The sequence below is a fragment of the Sitophilus oryzae genome, unplaced genomic scaffold, assembly GCF_002938485.1.
Source record: "Sitophilus oryzae breed Bouriz unplaced genomic scaffold, Soryzae_2.0 scaffold_1809_pilon_pilon, whole genome shotgun sequence".
Lineage (NCBI taxonomy): Eukaryota > Metazoa > Arthropoda > Insecta > Coleoptera > Curculionidae > Sitophilus > Sitophilus oryzae.
Window position 1 is genome coordinate 585,478 of NW_022146512.1, and position 17,208 is coordinate 602,685.

Genomic DNA, 17,208 nt, shown 5'->3' on the forward strand with positions numbered 1-17,208 from the left:
AGTAGTCATTAAATAAATTGAGGTCACTAAATTTTCTTTCAACTGAAGCATTTGCAAAGGGAAGCACAAGTAAAAAGCAGATTATAATTTTTAAGTTGGGAAAGATATAGATATCGTCCCGCTCCGTTTTTAAAGCTAAAAATTTTCCGCCATTTTCAATCAGCAATAAAATGTTAAAACTCCCCTTATTTTCGCCGCCTATTGCTAATCCCCACAAAATTCCCAATCGGCTCCGGATTCCCCAAAATTTGGGAAATTCCCCACAAATTGGCAATGCTGGAGGTTAACGTGTTCTTTCTGAATATGCTAAGACTAACGGACTAGTGTCGAAACACAGATAGCTAGATGAACGTATTTCGGCACTTGCGTCAATGCGCTACAGGAACATTTGCCTGCGCGTCGTATGTCTTCTGGCAATCTTTTAATTTTTCTGTTTGTCTATGAATACTATTCCAAAACTACTCTTTGAATAAGAAGACCAAGGATATATAGAATAAGGATATTCGACTGGCCCAAAAAAAACGTACCGTATTTTGTACTTGCATCTATATCTAAACGTGACTCCGCATAGCACGCAAGCGCCAGTATATTTCCCCGCGAGTTATGAATTAAAGTTTTGTTATGTAGTGGGTATTATTTTACTTGTGTGTGAATCATAATTTTTGTGTTTTGTGGCTGAAATACAATATGTATATACATTTTGATGTGAATTAAAATTCTCTATTAAATAAGACACATAATAGGTAATTATTTCATTAACACAATTATTATATTCACGTTTATATTAAGGAACATTGGACATAATACATAAAAATCAAAATGTGTCATTCGTAAATACACTGATCAACAATAATTGATAAGGATCACGAACTTATATCGCGATATATTTTTAGTTCCATTTTTTTAAATGTGTAACTTTTGATTTTTTTAGAAATAATCGAGTTAAAAACTAGTCCAGGAAAAAAAAAAGAATTTATTTTAAAAAAATGTATGAAAAATCAAAATGTTCACCTATTTCCAGTTAAATAAAATTTTAATTTTTTTTAATGAATAATTTGTTGCATATGAAATGCATTGTTATGTCTTTGTGCCGCATTTCCAGGTGACATTCATCACACATTTCACTTTATTACACGTGCTTGAATAATACCTAGTTTTAAACGTTTTTAAGTTAAGCCTGATCCCTGAAATGACCGAAAACCCGGAAAAATCCTAATGTTGATCCTCAGCAATTGTTGAGCAATGTAGTTTGACTATTGTATTAATGACTTTTAGTATCACAATTAAAACATAACAAATAAAGAATAAAATATATATATTTTTGTCTAATAGACTAAGAAAATGAAATAAAACTCTATTTTTTAATAATATTATGTTTAAACAAAAACGAAGGGCATACATACATCATTAGAATATACATATATTATGTTTTAAGTTCCTTTGAGTCCCTTAAAGTCTTCCGGTCCAATAAATGATTTGAAATAATTTCGTGCTCATTAGGTTGAATCAGAGAATAGGTACATTAAAGAAATGCTAACTTCATGTTAAAAAATGGAAACAGACGCCACCTGGTGTCGCCTGGCAGTACTAGCGAAATTGAGGGGAATTGGAGGGGCGGGGCTTAAAAGAGGGGAAATTTAAAAAAAATATTTTTATAAGTATTACTGACTTACTGTTTACAGTTAATAAACATATTTTTTATTACTTTAATATAATTTAATGTATTAAAAAATATGTCTATTAACTTTACACAGCAAATCAATGATATTATTAAAGACTTATTATTTTCAGAGAAAATTCATAGTAAATAAATTACACATTAGTAAACAATATCATTTATTTTTAGAGCTGCGATTTATATTACAATAATATTGAAATATATATATATTTTTTAACAATGAAAAAGAATATCCCGGAACCTGAAAAGAAAGATGATCAATTAATGACTTAAATTAGTTCAAAATACATTTTGCAAATAACTAGTGAATTGGAAAGATAAACATACTATTAAAAAGACATTTTAGTAGTATGTTATCATCTATTTACTGATAATACATTACATAAGTATATAATAGGTAAATAACATGCATAAAGCACTATGATACAACTACCTGTATCATGATAACACACTAATATGACAAAAAATATATGCTAATTTAAATTTCTTTAATGATCTAATGAAACACTATCTAGCCTCAATGCATGCCATTCCAAAGGCAAAAAAAACTGTTATACCAAATAAATATAAGCTGAATAAAACATAAACCAAGCCAACGTGCATAAACAACCAAAAAATGCATCAAAAAATACTTTTATCAGATCATACCCTTGGATATATTATGTATTTTATATATCGCACATCCCGTTCAAAAGTTTACTAACTCAAAATAGGGAATATAGAGAATATTGTCAGGAGAAGTAAAAGAAAATTTAAGTTAAGGCAATATGCTCCTTTTTGCATATTAACGGCCAAATAATATAATGTTGATTTAATAAAATTTTACTGGCATCCTTCTGAGGTATAAATTAGATTAAAAGGATATTGTTTTTTTAATAATTGTTTGTTTTGTAAACATTTTTTGAAGTCAATACCAATACCAAATACATCCAAATGGTAATTTAATATTGTAAAAAAGCAAAATTGTTTTAAATCACTTGCCAGGACAGCCCGGTCAGCTTCTTTGTTGACAAAATGGCCGCGGTATCATGGTTTAAGCAATGTGAGTGACAAAGAAAGCCAATGCCTGGCAGATGCAGAGAAATAGAAGGGATAGAGAATGAGCGTCAACATGCGCAAAAGGTCTAATCAAGTTGGGCGCCATATTCCAGGTCTTCCTGTCATTTTGTATATAGGTGGTAATCTATAAGTAATCAAATATCAATTTGCTGTTTTCAACCATACGGGGGGCAATTTAAATTTAGTGAAATTCTATCATTCATTATGGTTAGTTAACATTAATATGATTTATTTAATTATCAGTTTCAAAACTGCGTACAATATTGGTATATAATACACTAAATATACGAATATTCTGACAAAAGACGCTACGGACAGATGACCTTTTCGTCGTAAAACACTCGAAATGATATTAAATAAGTATTTACAATATTTCATGTTTACTTGTACTGAATTACGCGTTTCAATTTAAAATTTTTGCAAATTTGGTAAAAATTGTTCTAAACAACTTTTTGTTCAAGTTGTATATTCATAAAAAACATTTGGTTCATAATTATTTTTGATGATTATCTACCTTGTATTTTTAATATAAACCTAGAAAAAATATGTTTTTGTTTTATTTTTTTTATTCGTCCCTTCAAATTGTGTTTCAAAAACTGTTACATAACATGTCCTCTAACAAATATTTTCATAATACATAAACATCATTGATTTTATTAAGGGTATTATTATTAGTATTTATCCTGGTTTTTGTCGACAATAAAAACTCAATCTTGTAATAGAACATCAATTTTATATTTCGTAAAATTATTTTGATACAAATTCGATTTGTCAAAATTCAAGTCATTAATATATTGATAAACAACCCAAATTATTCCTAAATATTTTATTATAAACAAAAACTGTTACCGGTAAGTTTGTAAAACACATTATGGTTTGTCGTAATACTAGAAAAAATCATTTATTTTTTGCACAAAAGAAGCTTGTCGATCCTTATTTGTCCATAACAAAATTCTGTATGTACATATACCTAATTTATTATTAAGAAAATTAGATTATATGATCTCAGAATTTTAAGAAATTTTTTTTTAAGATAAAATAGTTTCTTCTCAACTGTAATATTGTCAACTTTGGCCTGTATTTTATCTATTTAAAAACATGGGATTGACAATCCCCTTACTAAAATACATACTGGAAGGTACCGATTAAGTTTCATTGCATCAAATACCTTTGCTATAAATCCTGGCTCACAATTTAAGGCCATTGCAAAATGCTTTTGAACTTCATCATAGATTTTACAAGAATAAAAGTGTAATATTGAAACAAAGTAACATTGTAAGCTTCATGACTAATAATCTCATTTTTAACACTCTTTAAATATCATCTCGTTAACAATTATGAATATTATATGATTTTTCTCAGTGATTTGTGGCAGAGATACAAATTAATATATGCCCCATAACAGTTTTTAAATAAGAAACTTCTGCCTACAGATTTAATTTTCTTATTGGCATAATACCCTTTCTTTCTATATAAATCTTGCCATTTTTCCAGTCCAATGTTCCTTGTTTTTACAGTTGTAGGAATACTAAAAATGTTGACTATAGAACTCGATACTATGTTTGAAAAAGCCTTCATACCTGTAACTGTGCATAAATCTAATTAACTGAATTCTCCTCCTCTTGACACTCTGAACACAGCCGCTGCTAATGTTAGAAATATTTAGCACAAAACTACAACTACCTACAACAAACTTTACAATAAAAGTGTTAAATTTTCGCTGTTCGATTAAAATACCCTATCTTATGTTTTCTTTTCCTCCAAATAATCTTCTTGTCAAGTAAGGACCAATCTTATTTGATATATTTCTGGTCACTTGAACTTGTGCTTTCATGGACACTATAAGAGTGCACTGTTTTACAGAAACACGAACATTGATTCCAAGTATCTTCTTCCTCCACACGTAATAAAAACATCCTCTTTAAATGGCCACATCATACACTTATTTTTGACCATTCCCAATTACAATCACGATTTTTACAAATCGCCTTTAGGAAAGTTAAAAATAAACAGTTTTGAATCATCTGTAAACACGATTATGTTGTATAAACTTACACATGAAAACTAATCATTATTCCCGGCGTATTAGCTTTCTAGAATGACTATGAATATACAACAGGCCTTTTTGAATTAGTGTTTAGAATAATTGAGATAATAATAAATTTTAACTAGATAACAACACAAACGAAAAAAAAACAAAACAAACAGATGTCAATTAAAGAGGGGAAGTGACAGCGAGACCTGGAAGATGTCTGCCATCTTGCCGTCGACAAAAATTTGGATGCGCACTCGTCGAAGCTCATTCTCCCACTTCCATATCTCTGTTCTATTACAACACAAACGAAAAAAAACAAAACAAACGATGTCAATTAAAGAGGGGAAGTGACAGCGAGACCTGGAAGATGTCTGCCATCTTGCCGTCGACAAAAATTTGGATGCGCACTCGTCGAAGCTCATTCTCCCACTTCCATATCTCTGGGCAGATGTTGCTTTCTTTGTCGTTGGTCCTGGCACGTTTAAATTTGACTGTTGCCTGTTTTCCCATACAAGTGACACCCCCGTGGGTTGAATATTGTTATTATTTTCGTTCATTAAACCAAAGACTATTAAACTATAATCAGAAGGCGCCAAGACGAAATCGTAAAACGACGTGCGGGATAGCGCTTGCGTAGTATGCGGAGTCACGTTTAGATATAGATGCAAGTGTATTTTGTCGAGGAAGTCGATTTCGTCACGACCAATGGGCGTCGAGTATTTGAAATTGAAAATATAAATTGACGGTAACCTATGTTACTTGTGTCTAGCCCTAGCCATGCCCTAGCAGACAACTATTAGGCCCGACCAATCACGTTAGAGTTTTTGACAAACACAAATGAATTAACACACTTCAAATAACCACGCTAACCAACCTGATTGGTCAAGCTTAAAAGTTGGTTGCTAGGGCTAGACACTTCTACCTATGTTTTTGACTCATTTCACCTATGCATTTCACTGACAGATGTGATGAGATTGTTATTGTAATTTATAGATCCAAGATCCAAACGTTTTAACCTAAATCTATGGTTTTAACATTGAAAATGTTTCTGTTATCCTATATATGGGAGCCCAAATCTAATTAAAATGCTACATTTGCCACACCATGACGTCATATATACAAGGGTATAGGAAATCTCGGCGCAGCGGCGGCAGTCGGCCAGCGCGCGCAAAAACCATTACATCGCTAATTGTTTATTGATATATCTTTATTAGTTTAAAAGCAAAAATATGGGGTTTGCTTTGATACCTTGTCAAGACATAAGCGAAACTTTTAAATTGTTTCTTTTTTTCATTTAGGCCTTCGTTTTCGTTAAATGAAAGTTATATTAAAAAAGTCTATTTTAAACCAAATTTGCGCATGATTGAAATGAGTTATTCATATTTAAAGTTTTTTTTGGTCATAAGCGCTAATGGAAATGTTTTTTGTAAATAATTATAAAAATTACTCCCTATGGAGACTTTATTGTGTACTGGATCAAAAAATAAGTATTTGTTTTCTCTATACGGTGGTATTAATATATCGATTTTTGATGATAGTGCCCTTTACCCGGTCTAATTTTGTACTACTTTCGGAATAAGGGTCCCCATATCATGTACTGTACTTCCATCCCTGAAAAATTCAGCTTGTGACACCGAAGTGAGACGTAAAGTCAAAATAAGCTTTAATCTACCTACATCATAGGTAGGTGTAGGTACTCTAGGTATATTCTACCTAGACAGTAGCTGACAGTAGTAATTAATTTGTTATCCGATAAGTAGTTGTCATTATATAAGTTTAATCATCTTATACCTCCTATAACGGTAGGTTTTGAATTTTCTCCTGATTGGTTTGTTAAACAAAAATATACTGGGCATATAAATGTCTAACACAATACATGTATTGAATGTACTTATTTTAACCAATGCATTGTTTTGTTTTTTCAATCTCACAAATAAGAAATGTTTTATAGTTTTTATTATAAAAAACAGTGATTATACAATTTATTTGCACCCCTTACACTGTTTTCTGTAAGGGGTGTAACCAGGAGTATATTTCGTAACCTCTTACGATATAAGAGGGCACAAAGTGTTTTATTACTTAATGCTTAGATTAAAATTTAATAATATATTTGTACATAAAATAAAATAGACTAGAAAGTCAATTAATTAATATTGACGTAATTACTAAATAATTACAACATTTTTTTTCTAATTATTTTAGTGTATTTTTAATCACCTAATTATAAAGGAGAGATATCCAACCATTGCATTATTTTACTCACAAATAAATGTTTTATGGTTTTTATTATAAAACAAGGATTAATTTATTATACACCCCTTAAACCAAACACTCCAAGGAGGATATTTCGTGACCCCTTATTTAAAGTGGACAAGCTTTATTAGTCAATGTTTTAATTACCCAGCGTCTTTATTAAAAATTTAATGTAATTTTTCATAGAAATGATTTGACATAAAAAGCAAATTTTATCTAAAAACTTTTTGATTATCTACAAGGAGTAAACGGCTGACAAATGTCTGTATACTAGTGCCAAAGTAATGCCAAAAATACATATTAAATACCAAAATTTCTCATATAATGCCCCACTAATGCCAAGCTGATTCCAATATAATACCACTAATACCACGAATAATATGTAACACATTTGTTTAACGAATTAACCTGTAATAATAGTGGTAGGTACGTGCACAGATTTTTTCCTAGGTAACTCAAAAGTCGTTAAAAATCTAATTATATTTAAAGAAGATATAATTCCAACTAATTGCATTATAAGGCCAATAATGCACAAGTAATACCATTAAAATTTTAGGGTTTTTAATTTGTGTAACATATTTCTTTAAAAAATTAACCTGTAACAATAGTGGTAGGTACGCGCACAGATTTTTTCGCTAGGTAGAATGTAGAATGAGTGGGAGGGGGGTTAATCACTTCGACCTTACAGATCCATTGTGTCCCCCTTTCTTGAATCATAACTCATCATACAGTCCCAGGGCTTTGACAAAAGCCAGTATCTGGGACGGTTTTATAGAGGGTAGTTCTCCATCTCCAATATCAGTCGTACCAAAATTCATGGCACGAATGGTTGTCGTCTCGGCGCACTCATTGATGAGGTGTACTGGTGTTTCACCATCTTCCCCACAGAATCTGCATTCGCCGTTTCTTCTTAGTTTCAATCTACTGAGGTGTTCATTGAGGAGACAGTGTCCTGTTAAAAACCCCGTGACAATCCGAAGATTGTTCTTACTCAGACCCAGGAAGATCTGTGATTTTTCTTGATCATAAGCCCTCAGAAACTTCTTCGAGTGTCCTAGACCATTGCAAGATTTCCATTCCAGGTTGCGGAGGGAATCTTCCAAGTTCTTGAGTTCCGCCTTGATTCGCTAGGTAACTTATTAAGTCGTTAAACAGGCCTATAAAAGCTATAACAACATAGGTAACTAATATTTATAATTTCGTTCGAGTTTTAATCTCAAATAATAAATGTTTTTACTGGTGTATTTCTGAAGTGTTCATTATTAAAAGTAGATATTCTTCAAGTTATGTGAAGTAATAAGTAATGTTTGCGGTGAGACCGCGTATATGTCACCGGATTCTGGTTAGTATAAAGACTTTTTTCTATAGAAAGAGTTTTTTTCTATATTTTTCTTTCAAAATAAGACTAATTTCTTCTTATTCCTTTAAATATTACAGTGTTTCTTTTTCCTAAAATGTTATACTTAATTTTCGCTTAAAATTAAAAAAATCACAAATGGAGGAACATATATACGTTATTGAATAAAGTTTATACAAATCACTTTACCATAACAAAAAAGTAAAAACATGTCATGGCGGAAGATATTCAGGTGGCATTTCACATATTTATCTATTAAAATCGAGATTAAAATAATAAACTTGCGTAACATGTTATACATGAGATAGAAAGTTTCAGAATCGATTAATACGCAATACGCTACGCAGTCAACTTGTTCCTATGCGCGGATGAACGTCTTCAAGACTCTTCCATCGGCCAGGGAGAAGTGTCTAGCCCTAGCAGTCAACTATTAAGCTTGACCAATCAGGTTGGTTAGCGTGGTTATTTGAAGGGTGTTAATTCATTTGTGTTTGTCAACAACTCTATAAAGCCCGGGGCTTAAAGCCCCGTTCTCAGAACTGCGTCGTGTCGACAGCGACACTGATTGACACTTCAAACGACCAATGGGAGCTGTACTAAATTTAAAATTGACAGCTGTTTGAATTTTGTACAAATCTGATTGGTTCTTTTGTCGTGTCGCTGGCGACAGTCGCAGTTCTGAGAACGGGGCTTAAAGACTGACTTGAAACACCACGGCACTGGAATTAAGTTTTATGTGACCTTAAACCTTTGAATAAGAAGACTAAACGTGTTTGGTCGGGCTTAATAGTTGCCTGCTAGGGCTAGACACACGTGGCCAGGGTCACGACACCGCGCACCGCCGCGCCGAAGAGGAAAGGCCTACGTTTGGCTAAACAGGCTGGACACGGTGGACTACGATATTTGCGAGTCTGAATATTTATAAAAATTTGCAAAGTAAAATATGTTGGAAAAATAATTAATCCATACATATATAAAAGCTCAAAGGTTTTTTTTGTTGCATCCATCCCGCCGAGACCGCTTCACCAACCTTGATGATTCTTTTTTTAAATGAAAGGTTATGTGTAGATTTGTTATGAAGTATTTTTATAGTGCTTAATGGCTATTTCTTTGTGTAAAACGACTACATACTAAAACATACCTGAAAAACGCCTACACAGAATACCTCCAGAAATAAATTATTTGTCATTGTCAGTGGTGTGTCAGTTAGATTATATATTAAGTTTTTAGATATTTTAGGAGTGAGTTCATACCGCCAGCTATAGATACACAAATATTAGCACAAAGGTTCGTATAAACGACATTAGTGAATTAGCTACACAAAGCGATTTTAGGAAATTCATCCTCTTAGAGAGTAAAATTATGTCGGAACAGTTTGTTGTATGAAAATTCGGTAATTATGGTAAAGGTGTGGATCCGGTGGCTGACCTTGAAGCCCATATTTGCTGCATTTGATCATCGATACTACGCAAGCGCACATGGTCGATGTTGCCAAATTGCAGTTTATTTTCGAATTATTTGCAGTTGAAAATTTTTTTTTTGAGTGTTAATCAATTATAATACAAATTCTATAATTAATTTTAGAATTTCAGATTTATCTTGATATCCAAAATTAAGGTAAGAAAGATAATGAAGATTGTGAAATGAAAGTATTATGAATATATAAAATTGTAATAATAATAACATTTATTTATATATTTACATTAGAATTAAAAATTATCATTTACCTACGGATTTTTTTCTTAATGGTTTTAAACTTATTAGAATTATTTTAATTCTTTCAAGTTATTTCATTTCTAGTTATTTACAGGCAACAATAGTTTTGATTATATGTATTGATGTATTGAAGTACTACCATGACGAGTCTTATAGAACAATACACGTCAATGGAAGATAGAGGTAACATCTTACCTATAATGTTACTAATATAATTTACTTTGATTATAATGTTTGTATCATAATTTCTTAAAAATATCAAGTTAGTGGATTAATAGCCAATTTTAGACATATATTTTATCGAAGAGTGTGTTGATAAGACTAAAATAAGCTTTGTTTTATCTTTTTCTCTTTAGAAGGGAGATAGTTTGTGCCGTAGAATACATTACAGTATTTAATATCGTGTACTTTGATATTCTTTTCTTAATTTACTGTAATTTCTTGGTTCGTATAATGCCAAATCTTGACATGGTGAAGGTTGAGTTTTGATCTTATTAGTTTTATACCTGTGTTTATACAAGACCAAATTAAGACTTAGTTAGTTTGTGATTTATATTAAGATCTTTCTTATAATATTTGTCTTAAACTTAATACTATATTATGCTTTGTGTGGAAAATAAATGTTAAAATATCTTAATTTTGCATATCCTATTCCATCCTTCCATTAGGAAAAATATATGGTTTATAAATCATGAAAATTAAATAAATTAGGTGTAAGAATAAAGAAAACTTAAGGTAGCAGAAAAATTAATGCAATATATGTATAAGCAGAATTAAACAAGGTAACTGTTAAATGTTGCTGAAGCTGATTCTACAATTTTAATTACGGAGGCTAAAATGCCTTTTAAGGCCTCCGTAGTTTTGATGGAATGTTAAAAAAACTATTATGAACATGACATGGAGCTGCAGCATTTAAAAATTTAAAAAAAAGAAAAAACTTGGACACGTCCCTTTTAATTTCCCGAATTTTTAATAAAGCACTTTTTAAACGTAGCATTATAATCTAGATCAATTAGATTAATTATAGGAATCTAGAATTTTATTTCTATTTAATTTTATTGACTATGAAAATACATAATAAGCATTCACGTTTCACGTGTTGTGCGAAATATTAAAATAATAATAGAAATAATATACCGTGTACTATGATTGAAAAAAATAGCGTCAGCGATGACTATGAAATGAAGATCGCTGTCATTTTATATGGAAAATGTCCTCAATCGTCATTTCCTTGCCAACTAGACGCTGTTTTTTCGATCATACTGTATATATTGACAAAACACACTGAAAAGCACATATTTGTTTTCTACTGAAAATAATTCCAAAATAACTTGCAATCTGGCAACGTCGAAGATGTGCGCCTGCGTAGTGTCTGTGACTATATACAGCAAAAACTCGTTTCAAGGTCAGCCACCGGATCCACACCATTACCCATATAATATAACAACTTTCGGTGTAATGGTGTGGATCCGGTGGCTGACCTTGAAACGAGTTTTTGCTGCATATAGTCACAGACACTACGCATGCGCACATCTTCGATGTTGCCAGATGTCGAAAAAACGGCGTCCAGTTGGCTGGGAAATGACGATTGAGGACATTTCCCATATAAAATGACAGCGATCTTCATTTCATACTCATCGCTGACGCTATTTTTTTTTTCAATCATAGTACGCGGTATATTATTTATATTATTATTTTAATATTTCGCACAACATGTGAACGCTTATTATGTATTTTCATAGACAATAAAATTAGATAGAAATAAAACTCTAGATTCCCATAATTAATCTAATTGCTCTAGCTCTAGATTCTTATGCTACGTTTAAAAAGTGCTTTATTAAAAATTCGGGAAATTAAAAGGGACGTGTCCAAGTTTTTGGTTTGGTTTTTTAAATGCTGTAGCTCCATGTCATGTTCATAATAGGTTTTTTTAACATTCCATCAAAACTACAGAGGCCTTAAAAGGCCTTTTAGCCTCCGTAATTAAAATTGTAGAATCAGCTTCAGCAACATTAACAGTTACCTTGTTTAATTCTGCTTATACATATATTGCATTAATTTTTCTGCTACCTTAAGATATCTCTATTCTTACCTTACACCTAATTTATGTGATTTTCTTAGCATATATGATTTATAAACCATATTTTTCCTAATGGAAGCAGGATATGGAATAGGATATGCAAAATTAAGATATTTTAACATTTATTTTCCAGACAAAGCACAATATAGTACCGTATGATCGAATAAAAACGGCATCAGCGATGGCTATGAAAAGAAGATCGCTGTCATTTTATATGTGAAATTATATGGGAAATGTCATCGATCGTCATTTCCAAGCCAACTGGACGCCGTTTTTTTTCGATCATACGGTATTAAGGTTAAGACATAACAAATATTATAAGAAAGATCTTAATATAAATCACAAACTAAGTCTTAATTTGGTCTTGTATAAACATATAAACGGTATAAAACTAATAAGATCAAAACTCAACCTTCACCATATTGTCAAGATTTGGCATTATAGGAAACAAGAAATTACAGTAAATTAAGAAAATAATATCAAAGTACACGATATTAAATACTGTAATGTATTCTACGACACAAACCATCTCCCTTCTAAAGAGAAAAAGATAAAACATAAAGCTTATTCAGCTTATTTTAGTCTTATCAACACACTCTTCGATAAAATATATGTCTAAAATTGCTATTAATCCACTAACTTGATATTTTTAAGAAATTATGATACAAACATTATAATCAAAGTATAGTATATTAGTAACATTATAGGTAAAATGTTACCTCTATCTCATTGACGTGTATATTGTTCTATAAGACTCGTCATGGTAGTACTTCAATACATCAATACATATAATCAAAACTATTGTTGCCTGTAAATAGGTTAGGTTAGGTTAGGTTGCTGGGGTTTGGGATCATATTTGATCCCTCACTCGGAGGCCTTGGGCCCATTGCGATACCCCTGTATTGTTTTACCAAACCTTCCTCTCATTCTTTCTTTGCGTTAAAGCACTTCCAGCTCTTTGCAAAGTTCCCGATGTCGCTGATGTTGGCTTCTGCTGCTTCCTCTAGTCCCTCCAAAAAACCTTGCCCTAAAGTTTTAATGCGTCGGTATTCCAGTGCCGGACAGTGGCACAGCAGGTGCTCTATGGTTTCTTCTTCCTCTCCGCATTCTCTGCAGTAGTCGTCGTCGGAAACTTTCCATCTTACGAGGTTTACCCCCGTGGAACAGTTTCCAGTGACGACACCTACAATTATGCGTACTAGGTCCTTTTTATGCTCTAGTAGCTGTTTTGTCTTTTTGCTATCTACCACTGGCCATAGTCTTCGAGCTGTAGCACAGTCCTCACGGTGTTGCCACGTCTCTTGCTGCTTGGCCTTGATGGCAGTTCCTATAGCCTCCTTCAGTGTGTTGATCGTCAAAAGTGGTGGGTCATCTGCCACGGCCTCTCCCCTGGCCCCGTCTTTGGCGAGTCTGTCTGCTTCCTGATTGCCCACCACATTGCTGTGGCCTGGCACCCAGCACAGAGTAGCCCCACCCCGACGCAGCCAGGACAGTGCTTCTCGGCATTCCATCACAGTTTTCGATCTCACTGATTGCATGGTGATGCTTCTTAATGCGGGCAAGCTGTCAGAGTATATCACTATATCCCCTATTGGTCTATCAGCAATTTTCTCTCGTATACAACTAGCCGCTTCCTTTATGGCGTAAACCTCTGCTTGTAGAACATTACAGCCATCCGATAGCCTCAAAGATCGTCGGATGTCTAGTTTCTCTGAGAAGATGCCCACACCTGTGCCCCCTGAATTTGCGGAAGCATCTGTGTAGACTGCTATCTCTTGAGTGTTCATTACTCGGTTGCTTTCCCATTCTTCTCTTGTCGGAATGCGAATTCTTATCTTTTCTCCAAAATCATGTTTGGTGAGCATATAGTCCGTTTTCTGGTCTAGCAGATGTGGACTCGGTTCACCATGATTTTCCCTATCACTGGCAATATCCTCGAGTGACCGTAGTTGGTCTGGTTCCACAGATTGGATTCCCTTAATCTTAGGGCACCCTTAGCGGCCAGATCCTTTACGAGCCAGTCGATTGATTGCAAGTCCAGAATTGCTTCTAGCGCAGCTTGCGCTGTGTTGTTCCTTGCTCCAGTTGTACCTAGAGCTGCTAATCGCTGTACTTTTGTGAGGCTTTTTCTATTAGTCTCTTTAAGTACCGCTTCCCACCATACTAGTGCTCCATAAGTGATGATTGGTCGAACTATAGCAGTGTACATCCAGTGTATAATGTACGGTTGCAGACCCCATCTCTTTCCAAATAGTTTTTACATGCATAGAATGCATTTATTCCCTTTATCATCCTTTCCTCCGTGTTCCTTTTCCAGGAAAGCTTCGAGTCCAGAATGATTCCTAAATATTTTGTCTCCTTAGCAAGTACAAGTGTCTTCCCTTCCAGCTTTGGTAGCGTGAACTTGGGTATCTTGTATTTTCTTGTAAACAGAATGAGCTCGGTTTTGTCTGGGTTGATGCCCAAACCATTCCTTTTTGCCCATTCCGTTAACTTCTTCAGAGCAGATTCCATGATGTCACTGATCGTCTGCAAGTCTTTGCCAACGATCAATATTACCCACGTCGTCTGCATATGCCTTTATCCTAATTCCCTTCATTGTCAGAGAGGTCAGGATCGGGTTCATTACAATCAGCCACAGCAGAGGTGATAATACCCCTCCTTGTGGCGTGCCTCTTGTTGCACACTTTTTGGCTGAGCTGTTTCCCATCTCCGATGTGATAGTCCTGTTCTCTAGCATTTCTAACACCCAGTTGATGGTTAATTGCTCTACCTTTAGTTCCTCCATGGCTTTTTTGATCGCCTCTGTCTTTACATTATTGAAAGCACCCTCTATGTCTAAGAAAGCCACTAATGTGTATTCCTTATCCCTGAGGGATTTTTCAATTGTACCTACTACCGAATGCAGAGCACTTTCGACTGACTTACCTTTAAGGTATGCGTGTTGCGCAGCACATTGCTTCTCAATATCTGTAGTCTCCTTAATATGTAGATCTATCAGCCTCTCTAGTGTTTTCAGTAGAAACGATGATAGGCTAATAGGTCTGAAGTCCTTGGGTAAAGAGTGGCTTGGTTTTACCCGCCTTAGGTATGAAGACCACTTTTACCTCTCTCCACTTCTTTGGAATATGCCCCAAATATAGGCATTCCCGGAAGATCCTGGTTAGTAGGGTATTGATGCTCCTTGGAGCTTTTTGCAGCATGATTGGTGTTATTTCGTCCACTCCTGCCGACTTGTATGGGCTAAATGAACGAATTGCCCATGCTACCCTCTCCTCTGTGATGGTCCTGCTGATCTTCTCCCTTCTCTCTGCTTCGTCCCTGATCCATTGTCGTCTCTCGGCTCTTGCCGATCGATTTCGTTTGGTTCAGGGTCCTTGCAGCCAGGGAAGTGGGTCTCCATTAGAAGATTGAGGGTCTCGGCGTTGGATTCAGTCCACGAATCGTCTGGTCTCCTGATGTTGCTTGGTACCATCGGTTCTTTGGACAGTACCTTCCTCAGTCTGGCCGCCTCGTTGGTGTCCCTGATGGACTCACTGAATTCCTTTACCGATACCCATTTAGCCTCTCTTATTTTCTTTTTATATTCGTTGAAACACTTTCTGTCTGTAATAACTAGAAATTAAATAACTTGAAAGAAATAAAATAATTCTAATAAGTTTAAAACAATTAAGAAAAAATCCGTAAATGATAATTTTTAATTCTAATGTAAATATATAATAAATGTTATCATTATTACAATTTTATATATTCATAATACTTTCATTTCACAATCTTCATTATCCTTCTTACCTTAATTTTGGATATCAAGATAAATCTGAAATTATAAAATTAATTATAGAATTTGTATTATTATTGATTAAAGCCCCGTTCTCAGAACTGCGACTGTCGCCAGCGACACGACAAAAGAACCAATAAGATTTGTACAAAATTCAAACAGCTGTCAATTTTAAATTTAGTAGAGCTCCTATTGGTTGTTTGAAATGTCAATCAGTGTCGCTGTCGACACGACGTAGTTCTGAGAACGGGGCTTACACTCAAAAAAAAATTTTCAACTGCAAATAATTCAAAAATAAAATGCAATTTGGCAACTTCGACGATGTGCGCTTGCGTAGTATCGATGATCAAATGCAGCAAATATGGGCTTCAAGGTCAGCCACCGGATCCACACCTTTACCCAAAACCAACTTTCATATACCAGCTTATGTATTACTTTAAAAATAAATATTTTATTTATAAAGTTTTCGCGCCATACAAAATAGGTGATAAATCGCATGAAATAAATCGATATCACATTTATTGATCAGCTGATTGACAGAAACAGTGCTGCCACAGATAAAAATATAGTTTTTACATTTTATTGTGTATTACCAATGATAGAAAAATTTGATATGTCGACTCTTTTTACTTTGAATATTTTTAATCGTGATTTGACTTTAGAAAACACATAATGTATTTAAGAAAACAGAAGAAATATGGCTTTAAATATAACCATTTACATCATATTATTTAGACTCTTCATATAACGCAAAATTATTCATAATATCAATAGGTAGTTTATTAACGGGAAAAGACGTAGTTTTTGAAGAAAAACTACACGTAGTTAATCAGGTAAATTACGTCTTAATTAACTACTTCCAAACCCTGGGTCTAATTGATAAAAGCTTACTTCGGGCACGGCAAGGGCACGGCTTCGGGTTTGTCTTATTACCGATTCTGAACCATCCGAGAACTGTAATGCGTATGCGCAGAAGGAGATATGAAGACATTATTTCAATTGCGTATGCGCTGCAGAGTTCTAGGACGGTTCAGAATCGGTAATAACGTGGTAATAACAAGAACCCGAACAAAGCTAAAATCTAAAATATACATGCCTTGACATAAGACATAAGAAGACATTTTTTGAATTAAATGGATTAAATCTTATTTGATAACTATTTAATTCTTTTTCTCACATATTAGTAAATTTCATTACACACATCCAGTTTTGAAGTAAATACCGTTATTTTTATTCAATGCCATGTTCTACG

The 17,208-nt window shown here is 33.7% G+C and overlaps 1 protein-coding gene across 1 annotated transcript in view; it reads left to right on the plus strand.

Moving 5' to 3' along the window:
- The window catches only part of LOC115883103 (zinc finger protein 271-like), a 44,213-nt gene that overhangs the window by 23,705 nt on the left and 3,300 nt on the right, over positions 1–17,208 (plus strand). The gene's annotated exons all lie outside the window — the stretch shown is intronic.